Source organism: Borostomias antarcticus, assembly GCF_949987555.1.
Source record: "Borostomias antarcticus genome assembly, chromosome: 16".
Taxonomy (NCBI): domain Eukaryota; kingdom Metazoa; phylum Chordata; class Actinopteri; order Stomiiformes; family Stomiidae; genus Borostomias; species Borostomias antarcticus.
The window spans coordinates 5,904,452-5,912,656 of NC_140249.1; the positions used below are offsets into that span (position 1 = coordinate 5,904,452).

Genomic DNA, 8,205 nt, shown 5'->3' on the forward strand with positions numbered 1-8,205 from the left:
GCCAGACTGAGGCGTGGCGACGTGAGGCAACCTCTGCTTGTAATACTTCGTCCACAGGTGAGTGCGAGAGTGAATCCTCAGGTGACTCAGCTGACGGAACCTCTTCCCGCACGTCTCGCAGCCGAACGGCCGCTGGCCCGTGTGGGTCATCATGTGTCTCTGGAGCTTGGACGGGGAGGGGAAGCTCTTCAGGCACGTCGGGCACTGATGGGGTTTGTGTCCGGTCTTCTGACTCTGGCCGTCGGCCTGACCCGACGCGGTCTGCTGGTCAGAGATCATGGTCGGTTCGGCTCCCCGCGTCGGAGATCCGTGATCGTCGTTGGGTTTTGGCATCCTGTTCTCTGGTTTGACAGTGGCGCTGAGATGAGCAGCGTTCCCATCATTTAGCTGAGAGCTCATTCCACCGTCAGGCCTGTGAGCGCCCCCTGGACTCTCACCCGGGACCTCCTGGTTCTTGTGGCTGATCTGATGCCTCTTCAGGTGGACGGCCAGACGGAAGGCCCTGTTGCAGACTCGGCACTGGAAGGGTCGTAACTCTTTATGGGTCATATAATGCTGCCTGTGTTTACTTAAGCTGCTGAATGTCTTGGAGCAGATACTGCACTGGTAGTGCGCTTGCTGCTCCTCTTTGACATCAGTTGAATCCTGCGAGGTCGCTGCCAGCTGGTCGCCGTCCGGAGGGGTACTGACTCGCACTTCGCTCCGTAGCTCCACCTCCACAGACGCGCTGGCAGGGTCGCCCTGGTCGGGCAGCTTCAGATCGCCGTCGATCGGCGCCTGCGAAGCTGATGCGCAGTTCGCGCCCTGGCTCCTCTCGGGTTTTACGTCGGCGGCCGCGCCCGCACACCTGTGCGCGTACAGGTGGGTTTTTAGGTGCCACACCTGCCTGAATGATTTACCACAGTCCCCGCAGGAGTACGGCTTCTGGCCGGTGTGAATCATAAAATGCCTCTTTAATTTGGACGGCGAACAGAACGTTTTCAGACAGGTCGGACATTGGTGGTTCACCCTCATCTTGCCAGCAGAGGGACCCTGCTGCTGTGATTCGGGCGCGGGGTGACCCTCAGAGGCTCCGGTGTCGTGATGTGACTGGGAGTGAGCCTTCAAATGGGCCCTCTGTTTGAAGGCCTTCCCACACGTGTCGCACTCGAAAGGCTTCAGCTGGCTGTGAGTCGGTATGTGTCTCTGTAGGTGGTAAGACGAGTTGAAGGACTTGAGGCAGACGGTGCAGGTGTGCCTCTTGTCTGTTTGCCTTTGGTCTGTGTGCCAAAAGCCTGCAGAGGCCTGGCCAGCCCCCACCCCTGTAGAAGACAACATGTTGTCATGAAACACCGGGTTTGGGAGGAACTGCCCGTTCGGTAGGATGTTATGGTGGCTGATGAAGCTGTTGTCGAGGAGAGGAGGCATGTGCTCGGGCTGGTGTCTGATCTCTGTGTGTGACATGCCCGTCTGCAGGGGTGACCTCTCTTTAGTCTCCTCTGGTTGGGGAAACAGAAGTCTGGTAGGGTGCATTGGCAGGGTGTTGTAGATGTTGAAGCCATGTCCAGACTTCTCTGGTGAGGGCTGGTCCTGGTTTGTTGGCACTGGCTCCATGACGTTGGCGAAAGCGCTATGCGGCAGACTGTCACTGGGAAAACCCCAAGGGTTGCTTTTCCCCGTGTGCGTCTCCGTGTGCTTCTTCAAATGCACAGATTGGCGAAAGCCTTTGCCACAAATTGAGCAGGTGAACGGCTTCTGTCCTGTGTGAGTGAAGTGGTGCCTCTCCAGTTTGGAGGCACTGGGGAATGATTTTGAACAAACACTGCACTGATGCATTGTGGTAGTCTATTTACTGTCTTTGTTCTTGGTGTTGATGTCCTGCTTCTCAAATTGAATCAAGCTGCCAAAGAGTCTGCTATCTTCCTTTCACAGACGTTGCAATCAGGTTGGTCAAATCTGCGTTATACTTCCATTGTATTGTTGAGATTTCTTCTTCACTGTAGGACCTGGGGGAACATACATAAACGATTGAAAACTATAGCCACCAAATCAAACACATACGAAATGTAACTAGCTTACGTATTCTAATTACAGTAGAGGTTATGTAATTAATGTTAATTTATTTACCTTTGATTAGTGCTAGCTAGTCTAGCTAGCTGCTAACTTAGCTACCAAGCCCACTAGCCATGCCAGGGAACCTTTGAAAACGAGCCAGCAAATCAAATGCATACAAAAATTAATTGATAATGAATAGTCTACAGTTCGTATATTATACGGTTATGTAGCTAATCAACATTCATTTACTACTCTTTAATAAATAGATACCGTCAGTCTAACGCCATCTAGCTACCAACTTCCCAAGCCAAGCTAAACTAACCCTAGCTAGGTAGCTATGCTACATGCTACCGTACCGAAAATAACGCTGTAATAACTACATATTATACGTTTATCGGTAATACTCACCATGCACGGCAACACCGGGAAGCACATTTTAAGTAATAAGTAACATTGTTACATACTGGGGCAGAACATACAATTAATAGCTAGCAATATTGTTTCGTGCGCCCTTACGTTAGCTACAGTAGCTAGCTATGCGGACGCCACTGTAGCCTACGATCTGGGTATCCTCGATTTCATGTTTAGTATGAGGGGGGCAGCCAGGGTGTTGGGATAAAGGGCTGCACTCCCTTGTACCGGCGTACTCAAGAGGTCAAAACAAGTGTACATGAAAAAGACACCACTTTCCATCCCCCATAAATGCCCGGGCGGAAACATTTTACTTTAAGTTCCCTTTCTGTCGCAATGGTGAACGCACTTTTCACAACAATAATTCACCAAAACATGTTGGCAATTTCAAATAAATGTCTACAGTATTTACAAAATAAATGTCTACAGTAGTAGAAAATCCCTGCAGCCACTTAATAATGGCAACTTGAGTCTAGCTGAGACAGTAATTAAAGTTAGTGTCTCCATCTTAATAGGATCATCTCAATCGTACAGCCAACAGCTTTAGACTTTTATACAATGGATAAATCAGACCTGAACTCATAAACACAAAATGTAGGCACCCAGGGACACCGAAAGATCACTGACGTGAGCATCAATCACAGATAGGTACTGAGATGGGCACTGAGTTCTATTGGACTGGAACTTATATTACAAAATAAAAGTATGTGAGACATAGGTGTGATCTATAATCCCTTTATAGGTTAGTAGTCTGACTCTTTCTCCTCCTCCTGTTCTTCATACGCTCTCTCAACACCCTGCAGTGAAAGCACAGCTGAATCATTAGACACAGTGGTACGGTCAGCTGAACGTAGCCTACCTTGGGGAGGCCACTCCCCCACCTCCAGGACATCTACACCAGAAGATGCAAGACCAAGGCCAACGGGATCGAGGACATCGACACCAGTAGATGCAAGACCAAGGCCAACGGGATCTTGAGAGACCCCAGCTACTCAGGCAAAGAACTGTTCTCTATGCTACGGTCAGGGAAGAGATACCGCACTCACATGGCGAGCACTGAGAGACACAGGAAGAGCTTCTTCCCGCAAGCCATCCGGCACCTGAATGACTATCCAATGTATAGTACCACTATATCCAGAGCCCAGCATTTCAAAACATTCAATCTGGATCAGAATGATCAGGATAGGATTCAATCTCAAAATTGGGTATTTCAAACCAGGATATGTGATCCTGATCCTCCTAAATTGGGATATGGATTTGGTAATCCAATCCCACCCAGAATCCTGATCAAATGTTGTTCTTGGGTATTTCAAAATTCTAAGGTGGAGATTAGGATAGTTTTGATGCTAAAAATCAGAATTATCCTGATCTCACTGGAAGGGTGGATCAAGCATGGATTCAAGGTGGATGTAGAGACATGTAGGATACATGGCACATATTTAATCATTATTTTATTCAATGATTGCATATTAAAGTAGCCTAACACAGACCATGCCAAAACAATATCCATTCTAAAGTAAATAATTAACCAATAAAATAGTTTTAACTAACTAAAAAAAAACTCCAAGCCCTTAGAAAAATAGGTGCAAGTACAATAATGTCACACGTCTTCATCTGAAACTGTAAAGCCATCATCTTTCAGCCTTTTCCTTTCCTTTTCAGAGGCGAATGTGAAGTTTTGTTTCTCTCTGTTGAAGCAAGGTCATTTTAATCTGCTCCTCAGCTAGAGAGATCTGTTTCTCTGCTCTCAGTTTCTTTCCTCACCAGATCCCCATAACCATCTTGACTCTTGAATCAGTATATGATAGCGATCATGGTACTGTACAATTAGGCTTAATGTAATATGAACATGAATAGAATATATGAAGTACAGCAAAAGAAAGGCAGAGTACCATAACTCAATGTTTCAGAGTGCCGTGAAGCCAAGAAAAAGATGTTAAAGGAGTAGTAAAATCGAGAGTTTAACATGTTTTTGAAAGATTTTTCAAGGTGCCCATCTACATCCATTGTATGACCAAAACGGTGGTAGAGCAATTATCAGACTTTCTCAAAAGTGCTAGTTTTGTCAACGTTTTGATCTGAACCATTGTATATGATCATGAGTAACCTTAAAACAGGGCTAAACATGCATTTTCCCTTTATTACTCCTTTAAGGCTTTCTGCCTTGGTTCTGTTGCGCTTTTGGAGGTTATCGGAAAGACAGACCACTATTTTCTTGAAAAATAACACAATTGACTCGATATATTTGTCCACATTTTCAACCAAAAATTAAGTTACGGTCTTTTGCCTTTGTAAGGTAGAATAGTTAGACCAGACAGATAGTTACGACCAGCCCCAAATTATGCAATTCTGCCCTATGTATTGTGTACTAATGCAGCTAAATGAATATGAATAATATGCTGATTTACACTTCCCAACATTTTCACGTTTGTGTCAATGAAATGTTGTATTACTTTGACCAACGGAGGTCTGTCCAAAGACGGCAAATCTAGATTCTGTAATCCTGATCTTGTGGTATCTGGATCAGAATGATCCTATCTGGACATTCTTTGAAAAACCAGGACAAAACCTTCAAGATTAATTTGATCTGGGATAGCGAAAAAAAAGGGATTACGAAATCCGAATCATTCTGATCCAGATTAAATGTTTTGAAATACTGGGCCCAGAGGATTAGAATATGTTGTGTATATAACATAACCACATGCAAATGTCAATAACTCCCCCAGGGATTATTTATTATATCTAAAGCATGTACATAACACACCTATAGTATGAACCCCCCCTCCCGGGTTATTTATTTATTCATATCCATATCATGTACATAATCCACCCAGACCGGTATCGATCTTCTTACCTTCATACTGTATAGAAATAGTACTTCTTGTGTAATTTGTAAATTTTAGTATTGGAGTTTATCTGTAATCAGCATAATCTTGGGGCCGGCAGCAACATTTCACTGTGACTATACACTGTACATTACATGTGACAAATAAAGGAATCTTGACTCTCCTCTCCTGTCCTGGGAGGGTCTGTCTGGAGAGTCCCTGGGTTCAGTCTGCACTCAACACAGAAGCTGCGTCTGATACATTATATATTCTAGAGTTGGACAAACAGATGTCAGTGGATAATGTACACATGAAAAGCAGGTGTGCATTGATGGCAATGCACTATACTACTGACGTTTGTTGTAGGCAGTGTACCCGTTTTATCCACTGGAGGGAAGCAGACACCACTCAATGCTTCAACATTGGTCTCCGTCCAGCTGGAAGGATCACACTGGGTTGGCCCCTGCTAGATTCCACATCTGACATAATAACATTTGATTTGACTTTCATTACTTTGTGACAATGAGATCACACAAGAACACACAATAAAATTTATGAGAAAATATATCCAAAACATGCCTATGGGATAATCCACTGTCATGGAGGCGGTAAGACCGCACAGTTTGGAGCCCATGTGTCTGAGGCAGACCCCCTGCTGAAGGCTACTGCTCGGGGGGGCAGGTAGCAGCGCACCCACCCGGCTGGCCTGGAGGAGCTAGCCGCGCACGGTCAAGGCCCATGTGCCTGGCCGCCATGACGAGAGCCACGGGGCAGTGCACTGCACACAGGACAACGTTGGACACAACTACTGGTTTGTTAAGGCGTTGCAGGTCCGTTTGAGGGAGAGAATACAGTGCATGAAACCACATGAAGAGAGAGAGAGAGAGAGAGAGAGAGACATTCCTAAATGTCACCCTGGGATGATTCATATTTCTCAGGGGAAATGGTGGTGAGAACGCAAAGGAAATCCACATGTCATTGAGAAGGCCTTCACTCTGGATAATGTTATAGAGGATGACAGCATAGTTGCGGCTCTGGCTGTGTTTGTCCGCAGACAGAAGACAACAATGAAGTGTTTACAGTGGCGATCAACAAGTGGTCGTCTGACTATGCGTGTGGCAGCACGGCTTGGTGTCTGTAGCATTGTAAGCTCACCGAAATGTCACCCCCACCCATATTCTACGCTCAGTTTTAAAATAGTATAGTATAGTATAGCTCCGCAACATGTGGGCTTCATTACATCCTCGACAGACAACCCACGGGCCCTGTGAGTAATTATGTTTCATGTTGTTCTTTCTTGAGCGCAACTCGGACAGAAAGGTCGACTCGTCAAAGATGAAAGATTTGGACTCATCGTTCGATAGAGAAAAGAGGACAGGAGAATGCTAGCGCGTGTTCAGCGTTTTAATAGCCAACTCCAACCCCGACAAAACAAGTGTTTCACACAGCGATGCGTAACACAGCTCCTGCTGATCTCCAGACTCCAGGTACATCAGAGTTGTGGCCCTCAATGGCGCGGAGGTAAAACCCCCAAGACCAGGGATTTAGCATGTATATTTATGATGCTCTCACGCTCATAGATAATAGCTTGTTTGTTTTTGTTCGACCCCTCAATAAAAATCTTCAGGCTCCACCGGTCGACGCTATTGTTCAATTTTTGATAAGAGTGATGAGAACAACAGATAGCCTGTGTGGGTCGATAGCTGCTCCGCTCCCTCCATCCCCGGACAATGGGAGGGGTGAGCCGGGAGAAGATTAATTCCAATTGAGCTCGTCAATAATGTGGATCATGATCTTTGAGAAAATAAATGTTCCAGAAGCAATAGTTAATGGTGCTGTTTTCTTCACACATCAAACCACGCTTGGCGACACACACAGACACATACACACACACAGACGCGAACTCACACACACACACACACACACAAACACTCCGTGTGGAGGACCTTGCCCTGCGGCTGTGTGAGACTGTCTCTCTACTATTAAGCAGAGTTGAATCGATGGAGAACATAAAGACGCTTATTCTCTCTCAGATGCCGTCTTCTGATTGCCTATTACACACTATAATAACACGCCTCTGCCCATTACACACTACAATAACACGTCTCTGCCTATTACATGATAATAACACGTCTGCCTATTACATGATAATAATACGTCTCTGCCTATTACATGATAATAACACGTCTCTGCCTATTACATGATAATAACAAGTCTCTGCCTATTACATGATAATAACACGTCTCTGCCTATTACATGATAATAACACGTCTCTGGCTCGTGGAACATGGGGGAGAAACAAACAAAGGCATCCCAGCAGCAGAAGGACGAGTCACCCTGGTAACATCTACAGGCCTGTCTGACGGGTCACCCTGGTAACATCTACAGGCCTGTCTGACGGGTCACCCTGGTAACATCTACAGGCCTGTCTGACCGGTCACCCTGGTAACATCTACAGGCCGCTTGTCTGCAGCACAGCTGTTGGGAGAGGTGGAAGTGGAGCTTCTCTGACTCCCCCAGTCACCACAGGAGATCCAGGAATGATCCGGCAGCGGTCTCCCTCACTCATTCTTCCTCTCTGTCTCTGTCTCTCCCTCTCTCTCCCTCTCCCTCCTCCCTGCTCTCTCTCTATGTGTAAGTGACTGTAGTATCTTGTCTCCAGGCATGCCGGCTAGCCAGTCTTCAGTCTATGGCTGTGTGTGTGTGTGACAGCTGCAGCCGGGCTTAGAGGGAAGAGGATATGATGAATTACTGGCCATGGGTGTTAAGGCACCTCCACACACACACACACACACACACACACACACACACACACACACGCACACACACGCGCACACACACACACACACACACACACACACACACACAGAGATCAACAGTCCATATGCAGTCACTCAACTTCACTGTCCAGGAGTGGTCTCTCTCTCTCTTCTCC

At 46.3% G+C, this 8,205-nt stretch overlaps 1 protein-coding gene across 1 annotated transcript in view; it reads right to left on the reverse strand.

Annotated features, from left to right (window-relative positions):
- Positions 1-6,599: 6,599 nt before the first annotated feature.
- LOC311319629 (uncharacterized protein) overlaps positions 6,600-8,205 on the reverse strand; it is a 47,901-nt gene continuing 46,295 nt past the window's right edge. The window contains exon 10 of the mRNA XM_084451209.1: positions 6,600-8,205. This exon is cut by the window's right edge and continues 374 nt beyond it. The gene's annotated coding sequence lies outside the window, so the exon portion shown is untranslated.